At 49.2% G+C, this 16,711-nt stretch overlaps 1 protein-coding gene and 1 long non-coding RNA gene across 3 annotated transcripts in view; one reads left to right on the top strand and one right to left on the bottom strand.

Moving 5' to 3' along the window:
- cd82b (CD82 molecule b) overlaps positions 1-1,675 on the bottom strand; it is a 113,923-nt gene extending 112,248 nt beyond the window's left edge. The window contains exon 1 of one of the 2 annotated variants that reach the window (XM_078548821.1): positions 1,537-1,675. The gene's annotated coding sequence lies outside the window, so the exon portion shown is untranslated. The remainder of the gene's footprint in view (positions 1-1,536) is intronic. The other variant, XM_078548822.1, reaches the window with a different exon arrangement.
- Positions 1-16,711, top strand: part of LOC144684701 (uncharacterized) — a 466,848-nt gene that overhangs the window by 362,388 nt on the left and 87,749 nt on the right. The window lies entirely within an intron of this gene.

The raw sequence follows: 16,711 nt of genomic DNA, 5'->3' as shown, positions 1-16,711 counted from the left end.
AGTCTGACCCAGGGATATCCCAGTCTGAGCCCAGTCTGACCCTGGGATATCCCAGTCTGAGCCCAGTCTGACCCTGGGATATCCCAGTCTGAGCCCAGTCTGACCCTGGGATACCCCAGTCTGAGCCCGGTCTGACCCTGTGATATCCCAGTCTGAGCCCGGTCTGACCCTGGGATATCCCAGTCTGATCCCGGACTGACCCTGGGATATCCCAGTCTGATCCCGGTCTGACCCTGGGATATCCCAGTCTAAGCCCTGTCTGAGCCCAGTCTGACCCTGGGATATCCCAGTCTGAGCCCTGTCTGACCCTGGGATATCCCAGTCTGAGCCCTGTCTGACCCTGGGATATCCCAGTCTGAGCCCAGTCTGAGCCCTGTCTGACCCTGGGATCTCCCAGTCTGAGCCCTGTCTGAGCCCAGTCTGACCCTGGGATATCCCAGTCTGAGCCCTGTCTGACCCTGGGATATCCCAGTCTGAGCCCAGTCTGAGCCCTGTCTGACCCTGGGATATCCCAGTCTGAGCCCAGTCTGAGCCCTGTCTGACCCTGGGATATCCCAGTCTGAGCCGTGTCTGACCCTGGGATATCCCAGTCTGAGCCCTGTCTGACCCTGGGATATCCCTGTCTGAGCCCTGTCTGACCCTGGGATATCCCAGTCTGAGCCCAGTCTGAGCCCTGTCTGACCCTGGGATATCCCAGTCTGAGCCCTGTCTGACCCTGGGATATCCCAGTCTGAGCCCAGTCTGACCCTGGGATATCCCAGTCTGAGCCCAGTCTGACCCTGGGATATCCCAGTCTGAGCCCTGTCTGACCCTGGGATATCCCAGTCTGAGCCCAGTCTGACCCTGGGATATCCCAGTCTGAGCCCAGTCTGACCCTGGGATATCCCAGTCTGACCCTGGGATATCCCAGTCTGAGCCCTGTCTGACCCTGGGATATCCCAGTCTGAGCCCAGTCTGACCCTGGGATATCCCAGTCTGAGCCCAGTCTGACCCTGGGATATCCCAGTCTGAGCCCAGTCTGACCCTGGGATATCCCAGTCTGAGCCCAGTCTGACCCTGGGATATCCCAGTCTGAGCCCTGTCTGACCCTGGGATATCCCAGTCTGAGCCCAGTCTGACCCTGGGATATCCCAGTCTGAGCCCAGTCTGACCCTGGGATATCCCAGTCTGAGCCCTGTCTGACCCTGGGATATCCCAGTCTGAGCCCAGTCTGACCCTGGGATATCCCAGTCTGAGCCCAGTCTGACCCTGGGATATCCCAGTCTGAGCCCGGTCTGCTGTTGCTCTGGGTGATGTCCCTCTAGCTCGCCAGCTTGTCCCAGTCCCACACGTCCCAGGATCAGAGACAGCGGCCGAGCCGGGAAGGACCGGACCGGGCAGAGCCGAGAGCCGAACAGAGCGGCACCGGGCTCGGCAGATCGGAGCTGCTGAGCCGGGCCGGGCCCGGCCGGGCCGGTCAGGGAAGGAGCAGAGCGCCGCTGCCTCGACTCCTGGTGCTGCAAACCCAGCCCCAGCGCTAAGAGTGGAAACACTTACCGAGAGGAGTCGGGGAGCAGAGCCAGGCTGCAGCTGGAGTAGAGCAAGAAGGACAGATTATACAGAGAACTGGAAAACACAGCAGACTGACTTCTCCCACAGACAGTTTCAACCAACAGGGGGAGGGACAGAGAGAGAGAGGAACTGAGAGAGAGAGAGAGCACCAGACTGTGAATGGAGAAAGGGGACAGTGTGTGTACACACCAGACTGTGAATGGAGAGAGCAGGCAGTGTGTGTACACACCAGACTGTGAATGGAGAGAGGGGACTGTGTGTGTACACACCAGACTGTGAATGGAGAGGGCAGGCAGTGTGTGTATACACCAGACTGTGAATGGAGAGAGCAGGCAGTGTGTGTATACACCAGACTGTGAATGGAGAGAGCAGGCAGTGTGTGTACACACCAGACTGTGAATGGAGAGAGCAGGCAGTGTGTGTACACACCAGGCTGTGAATGGAGAGAGGGGACAGTGTGTGTACACACCAGACTGTGAATGGAGAGAGCAGGCAGTGTGTGTACACACCAGACTGTGAATGGAGAGAGGGGACAGTGTGTGTATACACCAGACTGTGAATGGAGAGAGCAGGCAGTGTATGTATACACCAGACTGTGAATGGAGAGAGCAGGCAGTGTGTGTACACACCAGACTGTGAATGGAGAGAGGGGACAGTGTGTGTACACACCAGACTGTGAATGGAGAGAGCAGGCAGTGTGTGTATACACCAGACTGTGAATGGAGAGAGCAGGCAGTGTGTGTATACACCAGACTGTGAATGGAGAGAGCAGGCAGTGTGTGTACACACCAGACTGTGAATGGAGAGAGGGGACAGTGTGTGTACACACCAGACTGTGAATGGAGAGAGCAGGCAGTGTGTGTACACACCAGACTGTGAATGGAGAGAGGGGACAGTGTGTGTACACACCAGACTGTGAATGGAGAGAGAAGGCAGTGTGTGTACACACCAGACTGTGAATGGAGAGAGCAGGCAGTGTGTGTACACACCAGACTGTGAATGGAGAGAGGGGACAGTGTGTGTACACACCAGACTGTGAATGGAGAGAGCAGGTAGTGTGTGTATACACCAGACTGTGAATGGAGAGAGCGGGCAGTGTGTGTACACACCAGACTGTGAATGGAGAGAGGGGACTGTGTGTGTACGCACCAGACTGTGAATGGAGAGAGGGGACAGTGTGTGTACACACCAGACTGTGAATGGAGAGAGGGGACAGTGTGTGTACACACCAGACTGTGAATGGAGAGAGGGGACAGTGTGTGTACACACCAGACTGCGAATGGAGAGGGCAGGCAATGTGTGTACATACCAGACTGTGAATGGAGAGAGGGGACAGTGTGTGTACATACCAGACTGTGAATGGAGAGGGCAGGCAGTGTGTGTATACACCAGACTGTGAATGGAGAGAGCAGGCAGTGTGTGTATACACCAGACTGTGAATGGAGAGAGCAGGCAGTGTGTGTATACACCAGACTGTGAATGGAGAGAGCAGGCAGTGTGTGTACACACCAGACTGTGAATGGAGAGAGCAGGCAGTGTGTGTACATACCAGACTGTGAATGGAGAGAGGGGACAGTGTGTGTATACACCAGACTGTGAATGGAGAGAGGGGACAGTGTGTGTACACACCAGACTGTGAATGGAGAGAGCAGGCAGTGTATGTACACACCAGACTGTGAATGGAGAGAGCAGGCAGTGTATGTATACGCCAGAGTGAATGGAGAGAGCAGGCAGTGTATGTATACGCCAGACTGAATGGAGAGAGCAGGCAGTGTATGTATACGCCAGAGTGAATGGAGAGAGCAGGCAGTATATGTATACGCCAGAGTGAATGGAGAGAGCAGGCAGTGTATGTATACGCCAGAGTGAATGGAGAGAGCAGGCAGTGTATGTATACGCCAGACTGAATGGAGAGAGCAGGCAGTGTATGTATACGCCAGAGTGAATGGAGAGAGCAGGCAGTGTATGTATACGCCAGAGTGAATGGAGAGAGCAGGCAGTGTATGTACATGCCAGACTGTGAATGGAGAGAGCAGGCAGTGTATGTATACGCCAGACTGAATGGAGAGAGCAGGCAGTGTACGTACACACCAGACTGTGAATGGAGAGAGCAGGCAGTGTACGTACACACCAGACTGTGAATGGAGAGAGCAGGCAGTGTATGTACATGCCAGAGTGAATGGAGAGAGCAGGCAGTTATTGTACACACCAGACTGAATGGAGAGAGCAGGCAGTGTATGTACACGCCAGAGTGAATGGAGAGAGCAGGCAGTGTATGTACACACCAGACTGAATGGAGAGAGCAGGCAGTGTATGTATACGCCAGACTGAATGGAGAGAGCAGGCAGTGTATGTACACACCAGACTGTGAATGGAGAGAGCAGGCAGTGTATGTACACACCAGACTGAATGGAGAGAGCAGGCAGTGTATGTACACGCCAGAGTGAATGGAGAGAGCAGGCAGTGTATGTACACACCAGACTGAATGGAGAGAGCAGGCAGTGTATGTATACGCCAGACTGAATGGAGAGAGCAGGCAGTGTATGTACACACCAGACTGTGAATGGAGAGAGCAGGCAGTGTATGTACACACCAGACTGAATGGAGAGAGCAGGCAGTGTATGTATACGCCAGACTGAATGGAGAGAGCAGGCAGTGTATGTACACACCAGACTGTGAATGGAGAGAGCAGGCAGTGTATGTACACACCAGACTGAATGGAGAGAGCAGGCAGTGTGTGTACACACCAGACTGTGAATGGAGAGAGCAGGCAGTGTATGTATACACCATACTGAATGGAGAGAGCAGGCAGTGTATGTATACGCCAGACTGAATGGAGAGAGCAGGCAGTGTATGTACACACCAGGCTGTAAATGGAGTTAGGGGACAGTGTGTGTGCACACCAGGCTGTAAATGGAGAGAGCAGGCAGTGTGTGTACACACCAGACTGTGAATGGAGAGGGCAGGCAATGTGTGTACATACCAGACTGTGAATGGAGAGGGCAGGCAATGTGTGTACATACCAGACTGTGAATGGAGGGGGCAGGCAGTGTGTGTACATACCAGACTGTGAATGGAGGGGGCAGGCAGTGTGTGTACACACCAGACTGTGAATGGAGAGGGCAGGCAATGTGTGTACATACCAGACTGTGAATGGAGAGGGCAGGCAATGTGTGTACATACCAGACTGTGAATGGAGGGGGCAGGCAGTGTGTGTACATACCAGACTGTGAATGGAGGGGGCAGGCAGTGTGTGTACACACCAGACTGTGAATGGAGAGGGCAGGCAATGTGTGTACATACCAGACTGTGAATGGAGGGGGCAGGCAGTGTGTGTACACACCAGACTGTGAATGGAGGGGGCAGGCAGTGTGTGTACATACCAGACTGTGAATGGAGGGGGCAGACAGTGTGTGTACACACCAGACTGTGAACGGAGGGGGTAGGCAGTGTGTGTACACACCAGACTGTGAATGGAGAGGGCAGGCAATGTGTGTACATACCAGACTGTGAATGGAGGGGGCAGGCAGTGTGTGTACACACCAGACTGTGAATGGAGGGGGCAGGCAGTGTGTGTACATACCAGACTGTGAATGGAGGGGGCAGGCAGTGTGTGTACACACCAGACTGTGAACGGAGTGGGTAGGCAGTGTGTGTACACACCAGACTGTGAACGGAGGGGGCAGGCAGTGTGTGTACACACCAGACTGTGAATGGAGGGGGCAGGCAGTGTGTGTACATACCAGACTGTGAATGGAGGGGGCAGGCAGTGTTGTTACACAGGGATGCAAAAGAGGCCAGAATAAGAGGAGTGCAGATATCTCGGTGGGTTGTGGGGTTGGAGGAGTTTACAGAGATAGGGAAATCTGAGGATATGTAGGGATTTGAAAACAAGGAGGAGAATTTTAAAATCTAGACTGAAATTTGACAGGGAAGCAGTTTAGGTCAGCAGGCACAGGGGTGATAGGGGAATGGGTGATGTAATGACACAGGCAGCAGGGTTTTGGCTGACCTCCAGTTTGCAGAGGGTAGAATGTGGAGACCAGCCAGGAGTGAATTGGACTTATCAAGCCTCGAGGTAATGAAGGATTGAATGAGGGTTTCAGCAGTTGAAGAGTTGAGACAAGGGTGAAGTCGGGCAATGATGCAGAGGTAAAACTAGACCGTCTTAGTGATGGTGTAAATATGCGGTTGGAGGGTCATCTCTGGATCCATGCCATGTATTTTCATAATTGTTTGCTGTACCTGTGTGTTGACATTCTGGGATTTGAGTACAAGGACACTCGGGTCTCTCTGAATGCCAGCATTTCCCACTCTGTCACCATTTAAAAATATTCTACTTTCTATTTTTCCTACTAAAGTGGATAACTTCATGTGTCTCCACATCATATTCCATCTAAGAAGCTCTTTCCCAACCCATCGAAATCCTTTTGCAGCCTTTGTGCCCTCCTCACAGTTTACTTTCTCATCCAACTTTGTACTGTCAGTAATGTTGGCTGCCTCACAGTGAGTCTGTTTCCTGGCTGACGGCCACTGACACGCCCGCTAATGTTTCTGAGCTCAGATATCACCTGAACTCAACTTATTGAGGAGTCCTCGTGATCACATGGGTAGCGAGGGCACCCTGCCACCCAGTGGAAGCTGTGTGTACTGCCACCAGCTGGTGTCTCCTGTTCATAGTGGTTGTGATGACCATGTGGTCCTTCTCAGACTGTGGTAACCACTTTTCTCATTCATGTTTGCACTGCAGGCAGCCTGACATGGATGCTATCTCCCCAGGTGGCTCAGTATACCAAACACTGGGGCTGCATTTTAATTATGGGTGTGTGGGCTGGGGGCTTAAAACTGGCAAAACTGAACTGTGTGTCCGGAAGCCAGCTGCAGACCATTCTCTCCCTTGTTTCATTCCTGGGCATTAATCTCTATGCGATGAGCAACCCCCTCAGCAGATGTGGCTTGGTAGATAAGATATGTTAATAACTAAATTAGAGCAATATTGACATGGGATTTCTACTTGAACTCTGTATCCATGGTTTCCAAGGCTTCCTGGAACTCACCGGTGAAGACATGACAAGAGCACAGTGGAAAAGACGGGAAATATGTTAATAAAAACTCAATACTACATCTTCTTTCTTACCTATTAGTGCGAAAAGGTTTGATGGTAGTGCTTGTACTGAGAGGTTAATCTACAGACTTTGGATGTGTTCATCTATCCTTGGGAGGTTTCGGGGTCTATCTACCGTTACAGACCTGCAGCTCCATAGGAGAGAGGGATGAAGCAGCGGAGAGACGCAGATCGCAGGAGGCCATACTCAACTCATGGGGTCTAAGGCAGAGGTTAGGGTTCCTCAAAAGCAGTGTCATTGTCAGACCCTGGGTTACAGCAGCTGCATCCTGCTGAGCAGGCATTCTCTATTGTGGACTCTCCACTGCTTTCCCTGACTACACCATCTGCTCTTGCCTTGTGAAGTGTGAATCACCAGGTGAAAACACAAGTATCTCTCTACCATTCCAATTGAAATACAAATATCTGAAGTGCGCAAGTAGTGTCAATCCTGTGTAATCAGTGTGTGCAGTAAGCACTGGCACTCTGTATCTCAGTCACAGTGTGTACAGTAAGCACTGGCACTCTGTATCTCAATCACACTGTGTGTGCAGTAAGCACTGGCACTCTTTATTTCAGTCACACTGTGTGTGCAGTAAGCACTGGCACTCTGTATCTCAGTCACACTGTGTGTGCAGTGAGCACTGGCACTCTGTATCTCAGTCACACTGTGTGTGCAGTAAGCACTGGCACTCTGTATCTCAGTCAAAGTGTGTGCAGAAAGCACTGGCACTCTGTATCTCAGTCACAGTGTGTGCAGTAAGCACTGGCACTCGGTATCTCAGTCATACTGTGTGTGCAGTAAGCACTGGCACTCTGTATCTCAGTCACACTGTGTGTGCAGTAAGCACTGGCACTCTGTATCTCAGTCACAGTGTGTGTGCAGTAAGCACTGGCACTCGGTATCTCAGTCACAGCGTGTGCACAGTAAGCACTGGCACTCTGTATCTCAGTCACACCGTGTGTGCAGTAAGCACTGGCACTCTGTATCTCAGTCACACCGTGTGTGCAGTAAGCACTGGCACTCTGTATCTCAGTCACTGTGTGTGCAGTAAACACTGGCACTCTGTATCTCAGTCATAGCGTGTGCACAGTAAGCACCGGCACTCTGTATCTCAATCACACCGTGTGTGCAGTAAGCACTGGCACTCTGTATCTCAATCACAGTGTGTGCAGAAAGCACTGGCACTCTGTATCTCAGTCACACTGTGTGTGCAGTAAGCACTGGCACTCTGTATCTCAGTCATAGCGTGTGCACAGTAAGCACTGGCACTCTGTATCTCAGTCACACTGTGTGTGCAGTAAGCACTGGCACTCTGTATCTCAGTCACACCGTGTGTGCAGTAAGCACTGGCACTCTGTATCTCAGTCACACCGTGTGTTCAGTAAGCACTGGCACTCTGTATCTCAATCACAGTGTGTGCAGAAAGCACTGGCACTCTGTATCTCGGTCACACTGTGTGTGCAGTAAGCACTGCACTCTGTATCTCAATCACAGTGTGTGCAGAAAGCACTGGCACTCTGTATCTCAGTCACACTGTGTGCAGAAAGCACTGGCACTCTGTATCTCAGTCACACCGTGTGTGCAGTAAGCACTGTCACTCTGTATCTCAGTCACAGCGTGTGCACAGTAAGCACTGGCACTCTGTATCTCAGTCACAGCATGTGCACAGTAAGCACTGGCACTCTGTATCTCAGTCACAGCGTGTGCACAGTAAGCACTGGCACTCTGTATCTCAGTCACACCGTGTGTGCAGTAAGCACTGGCACTCTGTAACTCAGTCACACTGTGTGTGCAGTAAGCACTGGCACTCTGTATCTCAGTCACACTGTGTGTGCAGTAAGCACTGGCACTCTGTATCTCAGTCACACCGTGTGTGCAGTAAGCACTGGCACTCTGTATCTCGGTCACACTGTGTGTGCAGTAAGCACTGGCACTCTGTATCTCAGTCACACCGTGTGTGCAGTAAGCACTGGCACTCTGTATCTCAGTCACACCGTGTGTGCAGTAAGCACTGGCACTCTGTATCTCAGTCACACCGTGTGTGCAATAAGCACTGGCACTCTGTATCTCAGTCACACCGTGTGTGCAGTAAGCACTGGCACTCTGTATCTCAATCACAGTGTGTGCAGAAAGCACTGGCACTCGGTATCTCATTCTAGTTAATGAGAAGGAATGTGAAATATTAGATACAATAAGCATAGTGCGAGAGGAAGTACTGGAGCGATTGACATCCTTGAATGTGGATAAGTCACCAGGGCCAGATGGATTGTATCTGGTAAAGGAAGCCAGGGAGGAAATAGCGAACGCTCTGGGGATCGTTTTCCAATCCTCACTAGATACAGGTGAGTTACCAGAGGATTGGAGGTCTGCGAATGTTGTACCATTATTTAAAAAGGGTGCAAGCAATCAGCCAAAAAATTATAGACCGATCAGTCTGACTTCAGTGGTGGGCAAATTATTGGAATCAATTCTGAGAGACAGGATAAACTGTCACTTAGAAGGGAATAGATTGATCAGGGATAATCATATTGTGTCTTACTAACCTAATCGAATTTTTTGAGGAAATAACAAGGAGGATTGATGAGGGTGGTGCAGTGGATGTTGTCTGCATAGATTTCAGTAAGGCATTTGACAAGGTCTCTCATGGCTGACTGGTCAGAAAAGTGAGAACACATGGGATACAGGGAAAGGTGGCAAGTTGGATCCAAAATTGGCTCAGTGATAGGAAACAAAGGGTAATGGTCAATGGATGTTTTTGTGATTGAAGAACAGTTTCCAGTGGTGTTCCACAGGGCTCAGTGTTGGGGCCCTTGCTGTTTGTTTTATATATTAATGATTTGGACATAAATGTGGAGGCATGATCAGAAAATTTGCAGATGACATAAAAACTGGCCATGTAGTTGATAGTGAAGAGGAAAGCTGCTGTCTCCAGAATGATTTCAATGGTTTGGTTGAATGGGTGGAAAAGTAATCAATGGAATTCAATCCAGAAAAGTGCGAGGTAATGCATTTGGGGAGGGCAAACAAAGCGAGGGAATACTCAATAAACGGCAGGATATTGAGAGAGGTTGAGGAAGTGACAGACCTTGGAGTGCATGTCTACAGGTCCCTGAAGGTGACAGGACGGGTGGATAAGTTGCTAAAGAAAGCATATGGAATGCTTTCCTTTATTGGGCGAGGTATTGAATACAAAAACAGGGATGGAATTGTATAAAACACTGGTTCGGCCACAGCTGGAATTCTGTGTACAGTTATGGTCACCACATTGCAGGAAGGACATAATTGCTCTTGAGAGTGCAGAGGAGATTTACAAGAACGTTTCAAGAGCTTGAAAATTGCAGCTATGAGGAGAGATTGGATAGGCTAGGGTTGTTTTCCTTCGAACAGAGGAGACTAAGGGGTGACCTAATTGAGGTGTATGAAGCTATGAGGGGCCTAGATAGGGTAGACAGGAAAAACTTGTTTCCCCTAGCTGAGGGGTCAATTACCAGGGGTCACAGATTTAAGGTAATTGGTAGAAGGACTAGAGGGGACATGAATTAAAAACATTTTGACCCAGAGGGTGGAGGGCGTCTGGAATTCACTGCTTAAGTTGGTGGTTGAGGCTGAAATGCTCAATTCATTTAAAAGATACCAGGATCTGTATCTGGAGTGCTGTAACCTGCAAGGCTACCGACCAGGTGCTGGAAAGTGGGATTAAAATGAACAGCTAGTTTCTTTTTAATCTTTTTCTGACCAACACAGACATGATAGGCTGAATGGCCTCTTTCTGCACTGTAACTTTTCTATGCTTCTATCTTAATTACACTGTGTTCAGTAAGCACTGGCACTCTGTATGTCAGTCACACTGTGTGTTCAGTAAGCACTGGCACTCTGTATGTCAGTCACACTGTGTGTTCAGTAAGCACTGGCTCTCTGAATCTCAGTCACACTGTGTGCACAGTAAGCACTGGCACTCTATCTCAGTCACACTGTGTGTACAGTAAGCACTGGCACTCTGTCTCAGTCACACTGTGTGCACAGTAAGCACTGGCACTCTATCTCAGTCACACTGTGTGTACAGTAAGCACTGGCACTCTATCTCAGTCACACTGTGTGTACAGTAAGCACTGGCACTCTGTCTCAGTCACACTGTGTGCACAGTAAGCACTGGCACTCTATCTCAGTCACACTGTGTGTACAGTAAGCACTGGTACTCTATCTCAGTCACACTGTGTGCACAGTAAGCACTTGTAAAAGTACATTACATAACAGTTCAAAGTTGACATTACATAAAATGCAAAATGGTCAGTTTCTTTCCGTACAGTAACAGCACTCTGAGGTGTGACACTATGGTGGCTGCCTTCTGTCTGATCAGATAATGCTTTGTGTGGTTGTGTCAACTCTGTTATACATCGTCTGGTGTGCCCCACTCTGACATGGCTGTCTCTGCTGCAGAGGAAGACACCCTGACATGGCTGTCTCTGCTGCAGAGGAAGACACCCTGACATGGCTGTCTCTGCTGCAGAGGAAGACACCCTAACATGGCTGTCTCTGCTGCAGAGGAAGACACTCTGACATGGCTGTCTCTGCTGCAGAGGAAGACACTCTGACATGGCTGTCTCTGCTGCAGAGGAAGACACTCTGACATGGCTGTCTCTGCTGCAGAGGAAGACACCCTGACATGGCTGTCTCTGCTGCAGAGGAAGACACTCTGACATGGCTGTCTCTGCTGCAGAGGAAGACACTCTGACATGGCTGTCTCTGCTGCAGAGGAAGACACCCTGACATGGCTGTCTCTGCTGCAGAGGAAGACACCCTGACATGGCTGTCTCTGCTGCAGAGGAAGACACTCTGACATGGCTGTCTCTGCTGCAGAGGAAGACACCCTGACATGGCTGTCTCTGCTGCAGAGGAAGACACTCTGACATGGCTGCCTCTGCTGCAGAGGAAGACACTCTGACATGGCTGTCTCTGCTGCAGAGGAAGACACCCTGACATGGCTGTCTCTGCTGCAGAGGAAGACACTCTGACATGGCTGTCTCTGCTGCAGAGGAAGACACTCTGACATGGCTGTCTCTGCTGCAGAGGAAGACACTCTGACATGGCTGTCTCTGCTGCAGAGGAAGACACCCTGACATGGCTGTCTCTGCTGCAGAGGAAGACACTCTGACATGGCTGTCTCTGCTGCAGAGGAAGACACTCTGACATGGCTGTCTCTGCTGCAGAGGAAGACACCCTGACATGGCTGTCTCTGCTGCAGAGGAAGACACTCTGACATGGCTGTCTCTGCTGCAGAGGAAGACACTCTGACATGGCCGTCTCTGCTGCAGAGGAAGACACTCTGACATGGCTGTCTCTGCTGCAGAGGAAGACACTCCGACATGGCTGTCTCTGCTGCAGAGAAAGACACTCTGACATGGCTGTCTCTGCTGCAGAGGAAGACAGTGAGCTGAGAAGCTGCACAATTCACTGGCCTCTGTTTTCTCTGGGCCTCCTCCCAGCCAGCTGAGCTTTTCATTTCTCCTCCTCTCACAGAAACATAGAAACTAGGAGCAGGAGGAGGTCATACAACTCTTCAAACCTGCTCTGCCATTCAATATGATCATGGCTGATCCTCTATCTCAACATCATACTCCTGCTCTCTCCCCATATCCCTTGATGCCTTTAGAGTCCAAAAATCTATCTATTTCCTTAACTATATTCAGTGACTTGGCCTCCACAGCCTTCTGTGGTAGAGAATGCCATAGGTTCACCACCCTCTGGATGAAGAAGTTTCTCCTCATCTCAGTCCTAAATGGCCTATCCCATATCCTGAGACTATGACCCCTTGTTCTAGACCCCCCAGCCAAAGGAAACATCATTCCTGCATCCAGTCTGTCCATACCTGTCAGAATTTTATATGTTTCAATGAGATCCCCTCTCATTCTTCTAAACTCCAGTGAATTTGGGCCTAGTCGGCCCAATCTCTCCTCATACGACAATTCTGCCATCCCAGTAATCAGTCTGGTGAACCTTGGTTACACTCCCTCAATGGCAAATATATCCTTTCTTAAGTAAGGAGACCAACCTTACACACAATACTCCAGGTGTGCTCTCACCAAAGCCCTGTACAGCTGCAGTAAGACGTCCTTGCTCCTGTACTCAAGTCCATCGCAATGAAGGCCAACATACCATTTGTCTTCTGAACTGCTTGCTGTACCTGCATGCTGGCTTTCAGTGATTAGTGTACAAGGACACCCATGTCTCTTTCTACAACAACATTTCCTAATCTATTACCATTTAAATAATACTCTGCCACTCGGTTTTTCCTACCAAAGTGGATAACTTCATACTTATCCACGTTATGCTGCATCTGCTATGTATTTGCCCACTCACTCAATCTGTCTAAATCACATTGGAGCCTCTTAATATCCTCCTCAACATTCACATTCCCACCTAGTTTTGTATTGTCAGCAAACTTGGAAATATTATATTTGGTTCCCTCATCCAAATCATTGATATATATAGTGAATAGCTGGAGCACAAGCACTGATCCCTGTGGAACCCCACTAGTCACCGCTTGCCACTCCCAAAAAAAGACCCATTTATTCCTACTCTCTGTTTCCTGTCTGCTAACCAATTCTCAATCCATGCCAATATATTACCCCCAATCCCATGTGCTTTAATTTTACACACTGACCTCTCATGTGGGACTTTATCAAAAGCTTGCTGAAAATCCAAATACACCACATCCACCACTGGTTCTCCCTTGTCTATTCTGCTAGTTACATCCTCAAAAAACTCCAGTAGGTTTGTCAAACATAATTTCACTTTCATAAATCCACGTTGACTTTGTCTAATCCCGTTGACATGTTCTAAGTGTCCTGTTATCACATCCTTTATAATAGACTCTAGCATTTACATTTGCCACCCTCCAATCTGCTGGGACTGATCCAGAATCTACAGAATTTGGGAAGATGACAACCAAGCGCATCCACTGTTTCCATGGCCACCTCCTTTAGTACCCTGGGATGTAGATTATCAGGCCCTGGGGATTTATCGGCTTTCAGTCCCATTTATTTCTCCAGCAATGTTGTTTTTAGTAATACTAATTTCCTTCAATTCCTACTTCTCACTAGACTCTTGAATTCTCTAGCATTATTGGAAAGTTATTTGTGTCTTCGTGAAGGCAGAACTAAAGTAATTGTTTAATTGCTCTGCCATTTCTTTGTTCTCTATTATAAATTCTCCTGTTTCAGACTGTAAGGGACCTACATTTGTCTTCACTAATCTTTTTCTTCTTATATACTTTAGAGGTTTTTACAGTCCACTTTTATGTTCCTTGCAAGTTTACTCTCATACTCTATTTTTCCCTCACTCAGTCCCTTGATCCTCCTTTGCTGAATTCTAAACTGCTTCTAATCCTCAGGCTTGCTACTTTTTCCAGCAACTTTATATAACTCCTCTTTGGATCTAATACTTTCCTTAATGTCTTTTGTCAGCCATGGTTGGGCCACTTTTCTTGTTATGTTTTTGCACCAGAAAGGAATATATAACTCTTCCAAACAGTCAGCTTCCAGAGGTCATGGCCGTCAGCAACTGTCTCCCAGCCGTCTGTGATGGTGTTCACTACCTCCATCCCTCATTTGCAGGGGTATGGACATTCAGGGGGTCATGACCCAGTGGGCAGTTGACTGTACAGAAAGTCTTTGAGTATACAAGCCTCATCCATTAGGGGAACATGTCTGAACTAGAGCAGGCGTTGTTCGATTAACAACGAGTGTATGCTAATGAAATTAGCACACTCCAGGGCTTCTGAGCCTCACGAGATGCTGAGGATATGTCTGAGCCGGTGACGATGGAAACTATTCAGCCTTTTCTCTGGCCTAGCAGACATTGCCCAGGTCTCACCACTGTAGAGGAGTGCATTGAGGACACAGGCTTGCTAGACTTGCAGTTGATGTTCTCAGTCAGGTTGCTGTTGTTTCACATTCTCCTACTCAGCTTGGACATAACAGCTGCAGCTTTCGCAATGCGTGTGTTGATTTCACCATCAAGTGACAGATTGCTGGTGATCGTGGAGCCTTATCTGTGAAGCTATCAACAACCTCCAGAGTCACATTGTCAATGCTGATAAGTGACGGTATGACAACATCGTGGACCATGACATTTGTCTTCCTGATGCTGATGATCAAACCATCTTTACAGGCGTGAGAAAGTCTGTCCTTTTCCTGCAGCAGGTGATCCTCAGTATGGGACGTTAGTGCGGCATCATCCACATTGAGGAACTCTGTGACGAAGACTTGGTGCAGCGCTGTCTTGGAACTGAGGTGAGCAGGGCTGAGCAGTTTCCTGTCAGCTCTGCTCTGTCAGTGGTCAGCCTCTGTCAACCTGAGGACATATGACAGCAGCAAAGAGAATATACCAAAGAGTGTCGGTGTCAGATCACAGCCCTGTTTGACCCCAATATGGCACTCAGAGGGCCCTGATGCTGCCCTGCCATCACTGCCCTTCCCCATCACACTGTCACGGAAAGCGAAAATCACACTGAGCACCTCTGCTCACATGGCGGATCCTTGGTGAGATCAATGAAGACAATATCTAGTCACCTCCTTCGTTCACGATGTTTCTCTCACAGCTGCTGGACTGGGATGATCATGTCAATTGTAGATCCCCAGTTCTGAAACCACACTGGGATTTGGGATAGATGTGTTCAGCCAGGACCTGCAGTCTGACAAAGGCAAATTGGGCAAATGCTTTCCTCATGATGCTCAACAGGGAGATGCTTCAATAGTTAGTGCAGGGGCTACGGTCGCCCTTGTACAGGTTACAGTCTTTGCATCACCCATATCCTGGGCACTTGGCCCTCCCTCCAGAAGAGACAGAGGAGTTTGTGCAGGTACTGCAGGAGTGCCGGTTTCCCGTGCTCTCCAAGTTCAGGTGGTATAGCTTCAGCACCTGGAGCTTTGCCCATGGCAAGTGAGTCAATAGTTTTGTTAAGCTCCCCTACTGTGGGTTGGATATCCAGCTGTACCATGACAGGCAGGCTCTCTATGGTGCCTAGAGCTTCCTCAGTAACCATGTTCTCTCTAGAGTACAACTCGATAGTCTTTCACCCATCTCTCCAACTATTTATTGCAGTCAGTGATGGCCTCCACAGCCTTTGTTTTCAATAGAGCCAATTACTTTGCTGGTGGACCTGTTACCTTTTTGATCCCTTCATACATACATATCCCTAACATTCCCTGTGCAGAACAGCTGGATATTCCGGCAAAGTTATAACCAGTAGTCGTGAGTGCACAGCTTAGTGATCTGTTGGATTTCACTTTGAGTGGCTCTTAGTGTATTCAGAGTATTCTGGCTTGGATCTCTCTTATAGTTAATGAAAGTGGATTGTTTGGCCTCAATGACAGGTTCCATCACAGTGATGCTAGCCTCGAGCAAGTCAACATTTTCCTCTCTTGCTTCCCACTTTTTGAGAGTGCGGTATTGTAGATGGTGTACTGAAGTATGTTCTATTTTGCTTCTGCACTCTGGGTAGGAATGCCGGAGAGCATCTGTTCAATCGAGTCGAGGAACTGGTGGTTTTGACCTGGGGAAACACTTCAGGGTGAAGGACAGGGATATCTACAACAATCAGGAAAGGCTCCAGGATTCGAGGCAGAGGAAGGAGAGTGATTGGAGGGAGGGAAACCAGCACATAATGCCCTTCCAGCACAATAGGAGGGACTTGGATGGTCACAGCAGTGGGGTGGGGCATGGAAGCTGGTCTCATAATAGAATTGGAGCAGCACTATTTCAACAAGCCGATGGAATGACACAGTTGCAAAATAACTGAGAAAAAAATTCAAAACAAAAACAAAAATACCTGGAAAAACTCAGCAGGTCTGGCAGCATCTGTGGAGAGGAACACAGATAACGTTTCGAGTCCGAATGACCCTTCAACAGAACTCACCTGGGAGGGGTCTGAGGGCTTGTAGAGGCATCACCTACTGCACTCCTGGGCTGAGTGAAGGGGCACCTGACAATGAAGAGCGAGGCTCAGCTGAGACATGTTAGGAAGACCCAAGTGCTGTTATGACAGCGGATTG

The sequence above is a fragment of the Cetorhinus maximus genome, chromosome 9, assembly GCF_964194155.1.
Source record: "Cetorhinus maximus chromosome 9, sCetMax3.hap1.1, whole genome shotgun sequence".
NCBI classification, from domain to species: Eukaryota; Metazoa; Chordata; class Chondrichthyes; order Lamniformes; family Cetorhinidae; genus Cetorhinus; species Cetorhinus maximus.
Note: the sequence above shows the minus strand (reverse complement) of the source record. Positions and strands in the feature narration are given on the sequence as shown.